The sequence below is a fragment of the Camellia sinensis genome, chromosome 6 (assembly GCF_055761805.1).
Source record: "Camellia sinensis isolate YWXY chromosome 6, ASM5576180v1, whole genome shotgun sequence".
Classification (NCBI taxonomy): domain Eukaryota; kingdom Viridiplantae; phylum Streptophyta; class Magnoliopsida; order Ericales; family Theaceae; genus Camellia; species Camellia sinensis.
In genome coordinates, this window is record NC_138966.1 from 70,060,663 (window position 1) to 70,077,574 (window position 16,912).

A 16,912-nucleotide genomic window follows, 5' to 3' on the forward strand; every position below is an offset into this window, starting at 1 on the left:
TGGGGCCCTTCTAAAATCACTACTCTTTCTGGTAAAAGACGGTTTGTTATATTTATTGATGACCATACCCGCTTATGTTGGATTTATTTGATGAATAAAAAATCTGACGTGACAAATTTATTCACAAATTTTTACAATATGATTGAAAACCAATTTCAAACCAAAATTGGTATTTTACATTCTGATAATGGAACAGAATATTTCAATGAGCAGTTGGGTGAGTTTTTGGAAAAAAAGGAGATTTTTCATCAATCTACATGTCGGGATACCCCTCAACAAAATGGCATTGCAGAACGAAAAAATAAACATTTACTTGAAGTAGCACGTGCTATAATGTTTTACATGCATGTTTCTAAATATTTATGGGGTGAAGCAATTTTAACAGCCTCTTATTTGATAAACAGGATGCCTACAAAGGTGTGAACATACAAAACACCTTTTGATTGTCTCAAAACTTTTTTTCCTGATACGAGGTTGTTTTCTGATTTACCCGCCAAAGTTTTTGGATGTACTGCCTATGTTCATGTTCCCAGTCAATTTCGTTCAAAACTTGACCCCCGTGCTATAAAATGTGTTTTTTTGGGTTATTCCTCAAACAAAAAGGGGCATAAGTGTTTCGATCCTCAAACCAAGAAATTTCATGTGAGTATGGATGTGTCATTTGTGGAAACAAAATCCTATTTCCCCAACACTTCTCTTCAGGGGGAGACAAGTGGAGTAGAAGAGCATTTTTGGGATATTTCTATCCCGCTCCCCAATGTCATTTATCCTCCACAAAAACCACATCTGTCTGATAATGATCACTTAGGAGAACCAAGTTCTATGGTGCCTAGTCAAGAAGATTCTTGTTTAGGGGGAGAAGTACTACAAAATGATCTAAATTCTGAGCTTCAGGTTTATACTAGGAAGCGATTTCATCTGAGGAATAATGACCCGAATGTCCATCCTAATGACCCGAATGTCCACCCGAGTTCTGGCATCGAAATTTTAGGTAATCCTATTCCTTCTATTTCCGACCTTGATGTTCCTATAGCAATTAGGAAAGGTGTCCGAAATTGCATTAAACATCCTATTGCAAATTACCTCTCCTATCAAAGACTGTCTAAAAACCATAGAGCTTTCACATCTAGGATTTCACACTTGTTTGTTCCAAGGAATATACAGGAAGCATTGGATGATCCGAATTGAAAATTAGCAGTCATGGAGGAGATGAATGCTTTAAGGAGAAGCGGTACTTGGGAGATAGTTGATCTACCCAAAGACAAGAAAACAGTTGGGTGTAAATGGGTGTTTACGATAAAATGTAACGCAGATGGAAGCGTTGAGAGATACAAGGCGAGACTGGTGGCTAAAGGCTTCACTCAAACTTATGGGATCGACTATCAGGAGACGTTTGCTCCTGTTGCTAAAATAAATTCCATCAGAGTACTGTTATCTCTTGCAGTAAATTCAGATTGGCCTCTACATCAACTTGACATTAAAAATGCATTTCTCAATGGTGATCTTGAAGAGGAGGTGTTCATGAGCCTACCACCGGGATTTGAGCAGAGACGTGGAAGCGACAGAGTATGCAGATTGAACAAGTCATTATACGGACTCAAACAATCACCAAGAGCGTGGTTTGAACGCTTTGGAAAGGCAGTTATCAGTTGTGGCTTCTCGCAGAGTCAAGCAGATCACACAATATTTTATAAACATTCAAAAGGCAGTAAAATTACAATTTTGATTGTTTATGTTGATGACATCATTTTAACTGGTAATGATGAAGCAGAGTTAGCAGCCCTCAAAGAGAAACTCGCAAAACAATTTCACATTAAGGATCTGGGAACCCTCAAGTATTTCCTCGGAATGGAATTTGCAAGATCCAAGGAAGGTATATTCGTTAATCAGAGAAAATATGTTCTTGATCTCCTTAGAGAAACAGGTATGCTTGGTTGTAAGATGGTGGAGACTCCGATCGAGCCTAACTTGAAGTTACAAGCTGTTAAGGCTGAAGAAGTCAAAGAGAGGGAACAATATCAGCGACTTGTAGGGAAATTGATTCACTTGTCTCATACGCGGCCTGATATTGCCTTTGCAGTCAGCATGGTAAGTCAGTTCATGCACTCACCAGCGGCAGAGCACTTTGAGGCCGTTTATAAGATCTTAAGATATTTGAAAGGAACTCTAGGAAGAGGCTTACTGTTCAAGAAACATGGACATCTTCAAGTTGAAGTATACACAGATGCAGACTGGGCAGGAAGTGTTACAGACAGGAGATCAACATCCGGATACTGCTCCTTTGTAGGTGGGAACCTAGTTACATGGCGGAGTAAAAAACAGAATGTGGTAGCTAGAAGTAGTGCAGAAGCAGAGTTCAGAGCTGTTGCCCATGGAATCTGTGAAGTAATGTGGATTAAAAGAATTCTTGAAGAATTAAAGCTTTCTCACTCGACACCTATGAAGGTCTATTGTGACAACAAAGCAGCTATATCTATAGCTCATAATCCAGTTCTACATGATCGCACAAAACATATAGAAGTGGATAAACATTTCATCAAGGAGAAAATCAATGCTGACATAATCTGTATGACCTACCTTCCAACAGGTGAACAATTAGCTGATGTGCTAACGAAGGGACTACACAAGAAGCAATTTGATAAGCTGACTAGCAAGCTGGCTATGGAAGATATCTTCACACCAGCTTGAGGGGGAGTGCTGGAAATTTGTGTTAATGTATATAATAAGATAGTGGCATGTATATAATATGATAGTGGTGTTGGTGACAGATAGTGGCACGTATAGAATATGATAGTGGTGTTGGTGGCAGATAGTGGCATGTATATAATATGATAGTGGTAGATAGTAGTAATACATAATATGTAAGTGGCATATAATGGGTTATAATGATGTTTGTAATATCTCCTATATAAGGAGTGTCATTTGGTCTTGTAAGATAAGAAGTTTTGAATATAACAGAAATATATTCCTTCTTCCTCATATTTTCGGAGTTCTTCTTCCTCATATTTTCTAAGTTTTAGACCAGCCAGTATCATTATTATGTCATAATAAAAAGGCTTATTTGAACAAGCATAAAACAAACTGAAAATATAAGAAAGAGTGTACATATTGAAACATAAAACATAAAAAACAATAATAATAATAATAATAATAATAATAATAAAAGCAAAAGCAAAAGAAAAATTAAAACTAAGGAAAACAATTTAACGAGAAAACAAGATGTGTCCTTGATACAAGTATTGAAAAGAAAGAAACTGAGTACCAAGAACCAATAGTTGATCAAACTCACATCCTGGCTTCAAGACAGATTTCATCAAACCCACAAGCCCTGTGCAGCAGTGCCTTGAAAGTCAGTAAACAATGAAAGAAGGCAGCCTTGAACAACCCTTTCTTCTTGAAGACAGAAAATATACCTTGGTGATCTGACAAATGTTCTGCAGAAATTGTACCCTTGGTGTAACCTTTTGCATTGACACCTACTATTGCTGCATGAGGGGTTACTCACTCAACCACTCCAGAAACAATAGTGCCCAACTTGGCCACATCATCATCAGTAACCCTGCCAGTAGAAAATCTCAGTTGCGGTACACTGTTCAATGTGAAAAATGCAATTCAGGAATTGACATATATTTCCATTACCATACATGACTGTAGATTATGAGTATCAACATTTTATGTAACAAACAAGGAACAAGATTTCATTTTGTTTCAATGAAAATGACCGAAACATTTCAGTTTTCCAAGAAACCAACACAAAACTGGTTGAAAACCAAAATTCTAGTGTTTCCACCAAAACACATTGAAACTCACCAAAACACTACGAAATACACGGGAACAATTTGTTAGAGACCCATTAGGAGTCCCTAGCCAAAATTGTTTGTGTTTTTCCATTTTGTAAAGAAAAAGAAACAAGAAGTTTAGAAACAAATAAAACATGTCAAATGTGATAAAAGAAATATGAGAAAGTAGAATAGAGAAATAGAGAGATAAAGAGAATAGAAACAGGACATTTTTGAGCTATTTATTGTCTTCTACTGTATTCACAGATATCTTCTTCTCCCCCTCTTCCCTAGTACTTTTAGTTTTTCTCTTAACAAAGACAATCCCCACTCCCCAACCCAACCATTTCATTTATCATTTGCAAAGAATCATAGACACAGATAAGGATGTGGACACAAGACATGCTCATTTTAAAAAAAATAGGGACACGGATACTGCGGGACAAGGCAATAAAATATTTTTCATATATTTTAATTTTCTATGTAGATTAATATTACATCCGGAAACAATCAAAATTAACAAAAACTAATACTAATTCAATATTAAAATAAATAAATAAATCACCTTTAAATTAACACTTATCGTTTGTATCTTTTTTTATGGATGATAGATGAAGTATTTAAATCTAAGCAAAAAGAAATAAACATTCAACATCCAACATCCAACATACATCAAAAGCACTAAAGCAAGCGAGAAAAAAAACTACTTCGCATGTCCCCGGCATGTCCCCAGAGCAGTGTTTTAAAAAGCTCTAGGTGTGAGGTGCAAGGCGAGGCACGTGCCTCATCAAAGTGAGGCACAAGTCGTAGACTATGAGTAAAATTTTAATATAGGCAAAGTTTTCAACATAAGCAACTATTTCTAAAATTTCAAAAAACATAGAACTTTCAATATTCTAAAAATCATAAAAATAACATTCAACGTTCCGAAAATTTCTCAAAAATAATATTCAACCTTACTTTATCCAATACTACCTATCTTCCTTCATTAATTTATTGACGTGATTCACTTCTTTTTTAGATAAGAAACTTGCAACATATAGTACCTTAGTGGTTTTGATTTTAAACCGGGACCAAATTGCCTGATAGCTTCAATCATTGGCCCAACGTTGTCCTAATTCACTACATTGAAAGGAATGCCAAAGTCATATATCCATATTGCAATCCAAGAGCTTTTTCTCAATCCCTAAGGGTTTTTTAATATAAAAATTGGGGCTCAAAGTACATGTTTATGTTTGTCGGCGGCGGCGGCAGGTTTGGTTGTTGGTGCCACTAAGTTTGATGTGGTTGGTTTGGTTGGAACGGAATCGACGAACGTTTCAAGAGGTTCATCATTGTGTGTCCTGGCTAGAGTCGTTTATTATTTGTTGGTTGGAAAGGAGGACAGGTTCGGATTTGTTTGTTCTTTTTTGATTTTTTGGATGATGTTATTGTTTAGGTGTTGTTAGTTTTTCACCCCATGCCGAGGCTCTTTTTGTATTCTTTTGCATCATCTTGATGCTCGCTCGATAAATTTAGTTTATTTATCATAAATAAAATTAAATAAAATAAAATAAATTAAAGGGGTTATGATTCCCTATGGCACACACACACAAAGAATAAGGATGGAGCAAAAAAATGAATGAGGCAGGCACCTCACGCCAAATCCTAAGTCACGGACCTCAAATCCGCCATTCCTATAGCACCTTGCCTCAAGTTGTCTAAGGCACCTCAGTGCACTTTGCGCCTAAGTGCGCGCTTAGGCATGTATTTTAAAACACTGCCCCAGAGTGTCCTTGCTGTGTCCCCAGTGTGTCCCCTAAAAAGAAATCAATTAAATAAAGGGGCACACCTCGTAACGTGTCCAATGCGTGTCCCCGCCATGTCCCCGTGTCTAACACGACTACAACACTTATTTTCAATTGTCGATGCTTCATAGATCATCTATCAATATTTATTGATCATTGTTGAAACATTGTTTTTTAACTTGTTAGAAAGAAACTTCTAATCTTATCGCTAAAGGCCTCCTTACACCTTAGAACCCCTTTGGCATTCATTTATTGCTCCCTTCATCCCACATTGTTCATCCTTATTTCCCATTTGGAATGTCCCGCAATGTCTCCTCTTTGAAAACTCAAAGCATAAGATTTTACAATTTTCCAAAATTATCTCTTATAAGTGACTAGGAATAGATTTAAGAGTGGGAATATAATTGCTATTTGGGAAACCATGTTGTTTGATTTTAAATTGAATGCATTAATGACATGCCTCCTTAAAATGCTGGAACTCCCAAATCAGACTAACATGTAAACCTTGTTTGGAAGGGATTTAATGTACATTTAGAATTATAAATGCTAACGTTAAAGACTTGTGGATTTATTTGACTTTAATTGAATTTTTTTTGTTTATATTAACATTTACTACCAAGTTTAATAAGAATGGATGAGTAGACCTCAACTACGTTTTAATCGTTAGGCTACATATGCATTTGGATAGCTTTTAGTTTTTCCATCAAACATTATTGTGCTTTTCCAAAAATGTTTACGATTTCCCTCAAATTTCCCAAACATTTCCATTTCCAAACTGACACGTTGAAACAAATTTGACCCCTGGTTACAAAGTAACCATATTTAACAAGTCACATGCTTTTTGGTCACTTATCATGTTAGAAAGTAAACACAAGATTTTAGCAAATCTTGTAGATCCATTTTAAATATACAACCAATATTATTACACAGTTACATACTATTACGTTCCATTTGGAAGGAGGGATTTGGTGAGAAAAGAAAAGAAATAGTGAGAATAGGAAACCCCTTTACTTGTGTGGATGGTTAAGTAGGTGAGAAATGATGAGAGATGGTGAGAAAAAGATTCTCACCAAACCTATGTTTTGTTTCTCACCAAAAGCGGTGAGATTTGGTGAGAAAGGAATTGATTTAATGAAACTTTTCTAAGATACCAAAATTACCCTTATGAAAAAACATAGCTTATTAATATGGACGGTTATTTTAGTGAAATGAAACACAACACTTTCCTTTCTTTTTTCTTATTTACTCTATCCAAACAAGAGAGGTGAGAAACCACATTATCTTCTCTTTTATTCATCCTGTTAGAATTTCCCATCTTTACCTTCACCTACTCCACTACACACTCCACTTCACCTACCTCCACTTCACCACACACTCCACTTCACCTAACCCACTATCACCTCCACTACACCTACTACCACATTTTCTTCTATATATAGATTGTATAGGAATTGTAATTAATCAATCTTGTAACACATCAACATATATCAATCAATAATAATACATACAATTTATTCTCTCTCTTTCTCTATACATTATTGCTTACATGGTATCAGAGCTGGTTTAAAACCTAGTATTTTCGCTTCCCCGGCGGGCGGCAACCTCACCTTAGCCGCCCGCCGGACCTCAACCTATTCCGCTGATAAAATCAACAAAGATTTGTGCAACTGTAGTCATGTGTGAGGCTGATGGAGAAGAATTCTTCACCTCATATGACGAGACAGTCTGGAACTGGAAACACTGCAACATTCTGCTCTGGAATTCTGCAGCAGCTAGATTATAGCTTGGTTGAGTGCCAAGCTTTGGTTCTTCCACCCACTCTTGAACTTGCCCAGCAAAGTGTGAAGGTTCATGCTTGTGTTGGAGGGACTAGTGTGCGCGAAGATCAGCGCATTCTCTCCAGTGGGGTTCATGTTGTTGTTGGTACTCCTGGTCGTGTGTTTGACATGTTGCGGAGACAATCACTTCGCCCTGTTTACATCAAAATGTTTGTCTTGGATGAAGCTGATGAAATGCTGTCACGAGGTTTTTAAAAATCAGATCTTTGATATTTTCCAGTTGCTGCCACCCAAAATCCAGGTTGGGGTGTTCTCAGTTGCTGCCACCCAAAATCCAGGTTGGGGTGTTCTCTGCCACAATGCCACCAGAGGCTCTTGAAATCACCAGGAAATTCATGAATAAGCCTGGAAAGAGAAAAAGCTCATGCTAGGATTTGCGAAGTGATTCGCTGCAGGAATTTTGGCTTTGGATGAAACCCTTACCATACTCCACTCATTCTCTCCAACTGTTCTAACTTTTTATTTTTATTATTATTATTATTATTATATCAAATAATCAATGCACTCATGTTCCCCACTAACAGTGTCCACTTTTGACCCAAACCATTTTCAATCCATCATTTCTCCTTCACCTTTTGCACCCCACTCACCGACTCTCTCTCCACTTTATCACATGGGTTTGTCCCTCTCTCTCCTCCATTTGATTTCAAAAATCACTTATTTTTATTTATTTTTTCCAAGTCACTTTTCCTCTTTTTTAAATACCCCACTTTATTTTGAAACAATCGCACTGATGTTTTTCATATAATCCATCTATAAATATTTTTTTATCTATTTTCTTTCTCCCTTGTTTTCTTTCATTTTATTTTTATTTTTTCAACAAAACACTCCCAAAAAAAAAAAAAAAAAAAAAAAAAAAAAACAACAACAACAACAACATTTTACAAACTTGTCATTTCTTCATGCCGAGGATCAACCCCGATCAGCATTTTACACCATAAAAAAAAAAATAAAAAATAAAAATAAATAAAAATAAAAAAAACACAAAACAAAACAAAACACAACCAACACAAATCGGAACAGTGGGATTTTTCTTCTCGCCTATTCTGCCGGTCTTTTCTTCTTGCCACCGTCTTGGGCGGCCCTTGCCGGTGTTGCCTCCGTGTTTCCCACTCCACTGGGCATGATCACTACTCCCTGCTCCTCCACTGCAGCATATGGCGGCCCTCCAAATCGGAACATAAAACTGGCCTTCCGCTTCAGCTCCTTGTTTTCCGCCTTTAGCACACTTATCTCTGCTCGCGCATCCTTATACATGCGTTGGAGCAGAGCCAGTTGGGCGTTTAACTGCTGCACCTCATTTGTCCTACTCTGCAGCCGGTTCGACAAATTTGTAACCGCAGTCATGGTTTCCACACATGACTTCAAGGTATACTGATTGGCCTCCACATCCGACTGCACCGCCATTTTTTGCTCCACCGACCGCATCGGAAAGTTCAACGGAGCAAAACCAGAGGTGTTTGGTTGAGGTTCACGGGCCACCGCACCTGTTATCTCTCCTGTTGACTCGTTGAGGTCGGGAAAGAGAGTGAGCAGACCACGGGAAGATGAGGCCATGTTCTGGGTAGCTGAACGGGAAGAAGAGGCCATGTTTTTTGGGTTGCTGAGTGTTTCCGAGAAGGGTTGGATACAGAGTATTTACAGATTGTTTCAGAATGACAAGTTCAGAGGTTTCAGTCTGGTTTGGTTTCCTCCGCCTCCGCATTGGTTTATATTGACACTGACGACGCGGCCGACACGCCGCTCTGTCGCTCACGTGCCTCGCCGCGTCTCCGGCTCACCTTTTGATGGCTCGACGCTTTCTGTCGGGCACGACTTTTGATGAAGTGGGCGCGCCTTTTGAGGGCGCAACTTTTGATAGCACGTCTTTTCATGGATTGGGCACGCCTTTTGATGGCACGCCTTTTTTGAAAAATTGGGCACACCTTTTGAGGGTGCGACTTTTTATGGGTCCGACAAGACTCTGTAAACTGTCCCGACATAGATTCCGGTTAGTTTCTACAAGGGTCCGACAAGACTCTGTAAACTGTCCCGACATTGATTCCGGTTAGCTCCTTTATGGGTCCGACAAGACTCTGTAAACTGTCCCGCCATTGATTCCGGTTAGCTCCTTTATGGGTCCGACAAGACTCTGTAAACTGTCTTCTACAACGGTCCGACATGACCCCATAAACTGTCTTCTACAAACGGTCCGACATGACCCCATAAACTGTCTTCTACAACGGTCCGACATGACCCCATAAACTGTCTTCTACATCGGTCTGACACCACCATACCGTGTCCTCTACAATGTTATGACACCCCATACAGTGTCTTCACCAACGGTCTGACACGACCATACAGTGTCTCCTATCTTTTTTTATTTTTATGTATTTTCTTGTTTTGTTACTCTCTCCAAACTCAAGTTGGTTAGTTTCTCTCCTCCTTGAGTTTGCGGGGGGCTGTTAGAATTTCCCATCTTTACCTTCACCTACTCCACTACACACTCCACTTCACCTACCTCCACTTCACCACACACTCCACTTCACCTAACCCACTATCACCTCCACTACACCTACTACCACATTTTCTTCTATATATAGATTGTATAGGAATTGTAATTAATCAATCTTGTAACACATCAACATATATCAATCAATAATAATACATACAATTTATTCTCTCTCTTTCTCTATACATTATTTCTTACACATCCAAATATAATGGTGAGCTACGTTACACGGACTCTTTGTTTTTTGAGAGGTACCCGTGTTGACATGACACAACATGGGTACGGGTGCTGAATACTGTTAATTTTAGAGAATACCATATTAGGGAATGATTAGGATATCATTCCCTATCTATATTAATGAAGATTAATAATTACAAGGAAGCCCTAAGGCATAAAATAATTACAAAATAATAACCCAAATAATCATATATTATTCTAACACTCCCCCTCAAGCTGGTGTGAAGATATCTCTCATGCCCTACTTGTGTAAGATGTCATGAAATGGCTTACTCCCAACTCCCTTGGTGAGGATGTCAGCAAGTTGTTCACCAGGCTGCACAAAGGGAGTACATATTGCGCCACTAGTTAGTGAGTTTCTCCTTAATGAAGTGGTGATCAATCTCAACATGTTTTGTCCTGTCATGTTGAACCGGATTGTATGCAATGTTGATACCGGCCTTATTATCACAGTATAACCGCATGGAGTCTGTCTGATCAATACCTAGATCACTCAACAATAACCTGATCCATAAGAGCTCACACACCCCTTGTGCCATAGCTCTAAACTCAGCTTCTGCACTCGACCTGGCAACCACATTTTGTTTCTTACTCCTCCAAGTAACTAGGTTGCCTCCAACAAAGGTGCAATACCCTGAAGTCGATCTCCTATCAGTCACTGATCCAGCCCAGTCAGCATCTGTATAGGCTTCTACACGAAGATGATCATACCTTGAAAAATAAAGACCCTTACCAGGGGTAGACTTCAAGTACCTGAAAATTCGCATGACAGCCTCGAAGTGAATCTGATGAGGAGCATGCATAAACTGGCTAACCACACTGACAGCAACAGCAATATTAGGACGAGAGTGAGATAAGTAAATGAGTTTACCCACTAATCGCCGATTGCTCCCCCTGTCAACAGTTGCTCCTCCTTCATCATCCCCTAATTTCTGATTGGGTTCTAGTGAAGTGTCACAGGCCTTGCAGCCAAGCATCCCAGTTTCCTTCAACAAATCAAGCACATACTTCCTCTGTGAGATAAATATCTCATCCTTGGAGCGAGCAACTTCAATTTCCAAAAAATACTTCAAGCTCCCCAAGTCTTTGATCTCAAACTCACGGGCTAAATATTTTTTCAACAGAGGAATTTCCTCACTATCATCACCCGTAAGAACTATGTCATCTACATAAACAATGAGGGTTGTAGTCTTACCAAGTGAGGAATGTTTCACAAATAAGGTGTGATCTGCCTGACTCTGTTTGAAGCCATATTTAAGCATAGCTTGAGTGAATCTCTCAAACCAAGCTCTCGGAGACTGCTTGAGTCCATATAATGACTTTCGAGATCCTCAAAACCAGGAGGAATGTCCATATATACCTCTTCTTCGAGGTCACCATGGATAAAGACATTCTTTACATCAAACTAATGAAGTGGCCAATCTAGATTAGCTGCTAAAGAGAGAAGCACTCTGACTGAATTCATCTTAGCCATGGATGCAAAGGTCTCCTAATAGTCAATGCCATACGTTTGAGTAAACCTTTTTGCCACAAGTCTAGCCTTGTAACGCTCAATAGAACCATCCGCTTTGTGTTTCACAGTATACACCCATTTGAATCCCACCGGTCGTTTGCCCTTACATAACTCAGTCAATTCCCAAGTACCATTCTTCCTAAATGTTTTCATTTCCTCAATCATGGCAAGTTTCCACTCAGAGGTAGCTACTAGCAAGAGCATCCTGAAAATGGTTAGGAATGCTAACAGATGAAATATTGGACACAAACGCTTTATATGAGGACGACAAATGAGAGTAGGACACAAAATTTGAGATAGGATGTTGAGTACAAGACCTCACACCCTTTCTCTTGGCAATCGGAACATCAAGATCAATGGACTCGAGAGATTCAAAGTTACCTGGACTCTCATCAGAAACAGGAGATGACAGTGGAAGAGCAGAAGTGGTCTCTTGTATGCAGTTAACTTTCTGTCCGTCTTTGTCCCTGACAAAAACTTGTCATTCCCTATCCTTGGTGACATTGGGTTCTGCAGTCCCAGTATGACATGGTGGTGTAAGAACAACTGGTTCCACCATAGGAATCACTTCACACCAAAGCTCCCCCTGAAGGGAGGACTGTGACACCGGAGAGGACAAGAAATAGGACTGGGACTCAAAGAATGTGACATCCATGGACACAAACCGGTTACGAGAAGGAGGGTGGTAACACTTATATCCTTTTTGAGTAGGAGAGTACCCAAGGAAAACACATTTGAGGGAGCGAGGGTCCAACTTACCACGAGTAGGAGAGTGATTATGGACAAAACAGACACAACCAAATATTTTATGAGGAATAGAAAACAAGGACTGGGAACCTAGGAGGACTTGAAGAGGAGCTTGTTTTTACAAGATGTGAGTAGGGAGATGATTAATAAGATGGGCAACGGTGAGAACGGCGTCGCCCCAGTAGGACCGAGGCATACTCATAGAAAAACACATGCACCGAGCCATGTCAAGAAGATTGCAATTCTTGCATTCCGCCACCCCATTTTGTTAAGGGATATAGGTGCAAGAGGTCTGATGGATAATGCCATGAGTAGAAAAATATTGCCCTAACCCAGAATCTATGTATTCACCCCCATTATCAGAATGGAATATTTTGACAGTGGCCCCAAACTGAGTACAAATCATCCTATGAAAATTGTGGAACACAGAGAAAACCTCACTCTTGTCTTTCATGAGATACACCCAAGTAGTACGAGAAAAATCATCAATAAATATAACAAACCAACGATGACCTTTCATAGACACAACACGAGATGGATCCCAAACATCAGAATGTATTAATGAGAAAGGAACTAAACTATTATTAAAACTGGGAGCAAAAGAAGCTCTGTGTTGCTTGCCAAGCTGACAAGACTCACAAAAGAAATTCAAACACATTATTGTTTGAAAAAATAGATAGAAATAAATGCTTAAGTAAAGAAAAAGAATGATGCCCAAGACGCCAATGCCACAGCCATATATCATCGGTGGTAGTAGGACGCATGGTGGAAGAATGAGCAAGCTTGTCCGGTTGATCCAGGAAGTAAAGACCATTTTCTGCACTACCACTGTCAATCGTCCTCCTCATGACAAGATCCTGAAGAAGACAATTATCGGGAAAAAATGTCACACTACAATTCAAATCCTTTGTAATACGACTCAAGGATAGCAGGTTAACAGAAAAATTGAGAACATGAAGAACAGAAGAGAGAGATAAAGTAGGAGTGACATGGACTAAACCTTTCCCAGAAATAAAAGAAACAGCACCATCTGCAATCCTAACTTTGTCCTGACCTGAAGAGGGCTTATAGGCAGAGAAGAGATCAGAGGAGCCAGACATATGATCTGAAGCACCAGAATCAATAATCCAAGGCAAAAACTTATGAGACAGGAAAACACAAGGAGAAGAGACTAAGTTACCTGAGCGGGCAAATGACGAGGAAGATGTACTGAGAGCAGCAAAAGACCGGCGGTCTAGCAATTGATGCAGAACATTCTCAAGCTCATGAGTAGTCATGCCAGAGAGATCATCAGAAGCCTGGCAAACGGAAGCAGAATTAGAATAAAGTGTATCAACGACACTAGACTGATGAGCTCGGGGATAGGAGCCACGTCCTCTAGACTGGCCTGACCGACCTCCTCTAGAACCAGACCGATCACCTCGACACCCGGATGGAGTCCCATGAAGCTTCTAACACATCTCACGAGTATGCCACAGCTTCTTACAGTAATCACAGAATACAAACTCCTTAGCGGCAGACGAAGGAATGGGAGTCGGGCTAAGGCCATCTCGAGAGGTAGACAGTAATGCTAAGCAGTCAGTAGAGACAGGGGACATCATAGCAGACCGGCGACTCCTCATTCTGGACATAGGCAAATGCCTCTTGAAGTGAAGGAAGAGTATCCATACTCAGAACCCGACTCCGAACCGAATCATACTCCACATTGAGACCGGCCAGAAACTAGAAGACCCTTTTCCTGTGCAATAAACTTCCTGTACCCGACAGAATCAGCAGTGCAAACAGGCTTATAGTCCTGCAGGTGATCAAGACGTTTCCAGCCGTTGGGGAGGAAGGTGAAGTACTGAAGAACCGTCTGCTCCCCCTGAATAGAGCTCTCAGTAGAGCGACGTAACTCAAATGCCTGGGAGAAATTCCCTTTGCGGGAATAGGTGGTAGCCACAGCATCCCAAACATCTTGGACAGTCTCTATACACAAGTAGCCCTCGCCAATGTCTGGTACCATCGAATGAATAAGCCAACCCATAATCAAAGAGTTGGTAATCTCCCATTAGTCATAACCCGGGTCAGTTGTACTGGGTGCCTGTATCCTGCCATCCACATACCCCATCTTCCCCCTGCTCTTCAAAAACATAGTCAAACTCTACGACCACGCGAGATAGTTCTGACCATTAAATAAAGAGGTGGTGATTTTAAGACTAGGGTTGGGGTTATCAGTCATAGTAGTAGGTATAGGGAAACTCTCACTCCTGGGTGTCTGAGAAGTACCGAACCCACAACAAAACTAGTGTCAATCACAAACCTGGAAGGTGGTGGTGGTGGTAGAAGGAAAAACAAACAACCACTATGACAGTAAAGAATTAACAACTCTTACTATTTTCTTCTTCTTTTTCTTTTTTTTTTTTTTTTAGAAAAATAAAACAAATAGTGCTGGGTTATATACCTAGGTTATATAAACACAGAGCAAACAAACAACTCAAGAGTGAGAGACAGAGAAACGAGACAGACAGAGAGAGGAAGACAACAAGAGAAGCAAAGCAGAGGAAGAGTTGAGCAGTTGAGAGAAGCGAGGTAGGGTAGCGGAAGGGGCAAGGCAGTCGGCTGAAGCCAACGAAGACTGAGGAGCTGTCCACTGAGTCATCCAGTGGTCGACGAAGATAGCACAGACGACAACAATGAGCCGAGGGTGATTCAGTGGTCCACGTTCATCACACCAGGTGAGTTCCGAACCCTAGGTGAACCGAAACCCCTCAGGCTTGACACGAACGAAGCCAACGAAACCAATAATGACGATGATTCGAATGTGATTCGGCTTGGTTGGCTCCGGAAGTGGGATGGTGGCTCCGGTGGGTACTGTATGCTTAGAGGAATTTAGGTTTTACGGTTAGCTCTGATACCATGTTAATTTTAGAGAATATCAGATTAGGGAATGATTAGGATATCATTCCCTATTTATATTAATGAAGATTAATAATTACAAGGAAGCCCTAAGGCATAAAATAATTACAAAATAATAACCCAAATAATCATATACTATTCTAACAAATACGACCGGGACACGGCTATTTACAAACAGATACGAAAGAGCCCTAATTGCAAAAGAGAAAGAAGAGAGAGCAAGGAGACAACCTGGTCACCAACTTCAAAAGGGTGAAGACATTGATCTCTTCTTCTCTCTGTCGATCTCCTCTTCAACTTCCCCTTCGTCTTCAACGAGTCCCGTCTCCTTTTCTTCTCTCTCTCTCTCTCTCTCAGATAATAAATAAAATAAATAAAAAAAAAACCCTAATAAAATCATCTATTTAATAGATAATAATGAATAAAATAGATCATTTATTTTTATGAAAAAAAAAACTAATAAAATTATATATATATATATAATAATAATAATAATAAATCTATAAAATAAATCATAACCAAACCTTAAGTCCCATCAAATGGGATCGGCTACATGAATCCTTCTTTTCCACTCAACTCTATCCAAGGCCATTTCGTTAGTCAAACAAATCATCTAATTTTTATTTTTTATTTCTTTCAACATAATTTGTTATTTCTTATTTTGTTATAATGTTTTATTTATAATATATATAGATGTCAATTAAAGATAACATATACAGATAAATTAAAAATATTATAAAGAGAAATTATTAGGTGTGGTACTTTTGGTTTGGGAAGAAATTATAATAGAACCGCCATGTTACCAAAAAAATACATAAAATTTAATTAGAAAAATACAAAATATTTTTTTGCAAAGCCATGTTTAACCGTATCCACAAACCCGTGTCTAATTTTTGGGTACTTTTTAGCCGTACCCGCGTATCCCTCATTTAGAGGTTTGTTGAGTCCGACCTCTAAATATATACCCGCACCCAACACTCGTACCCGAGTCCATGAAATGTAGATGGTGAGAAACCATAATCATTTCTTTTCTCACCTCACCTCACAATCCAAACAGAGTGTTACTGTTCAAAGCATAAAAGAGCTTTCTAAGGAAGGCGGCTCACTAAACAATGTTTGAGAAGATAATTGTCCACGTATGAAGCAATGTTATTTTCAGTCCATAATTCTTTTAAAATGTACAGGTTCCGATAAAATTGGATGCATATTACATGTATGAATAGTAGGCACATTTCCTCTTCTAACAAGTTTTCCATGAGGAAAAAAACGGGTGGGTGATTGGTAAGTAATATAAATATTAGTTCACACTCATGCAACCAAGTTACCTTACCAAAAGATAGTAGCCATTGAATTATTGACCAAGTAAATACAGTTTCTGCTGCCAACTAACTACACACGTAGGTATCCAGTTACAAAAATGCAAATCATGTCCTTCCATTCTAGGGTAGGACTGAAAAATATGAATGAGTTGTGCAGAAGCCATGGCGTTGGTCTCCCATACCCTTCTTGTTCACTCTCCACCCTCTTTATCTCTTTCTTTTTTTTCTTATTTAAACAACCTTCACACAAGTTACAACACCTAGGCACTGTTTCTGACATAAATTTTCAACCACTTTTCCTAT

At 39.3% G+C, this 16,912-nt stretch overlaps 1 pseudogene across 1 annotated transcript in view; it reads right to left on the minus strand.

The window, feature by feature from the left end:
* Positions 1 to 16,912, minus strand: part of LOC145792686 (rRNA biogenesis protein RRP5-like) — an 82,123-nt pseudogene that overhangs the window by 23,303 nt on the left and 41,908 nt on the right. Inside the window, exons 15-16 of the transcript XR_014332431.1 lie at positions 3,414 to 3,559; positions 3,263 to 3,328 (exon numbers count right to left, since the gene is read on the minus strand). The product of XR_014332431.1 is annotated as an rRNA biogenesis protein RRP5-like (transcript). The remainder of the gene's footprint in view (positions 1 to 3,262; positions 3,329 to 3,413; positions 3,560 to 16,912) is intronic.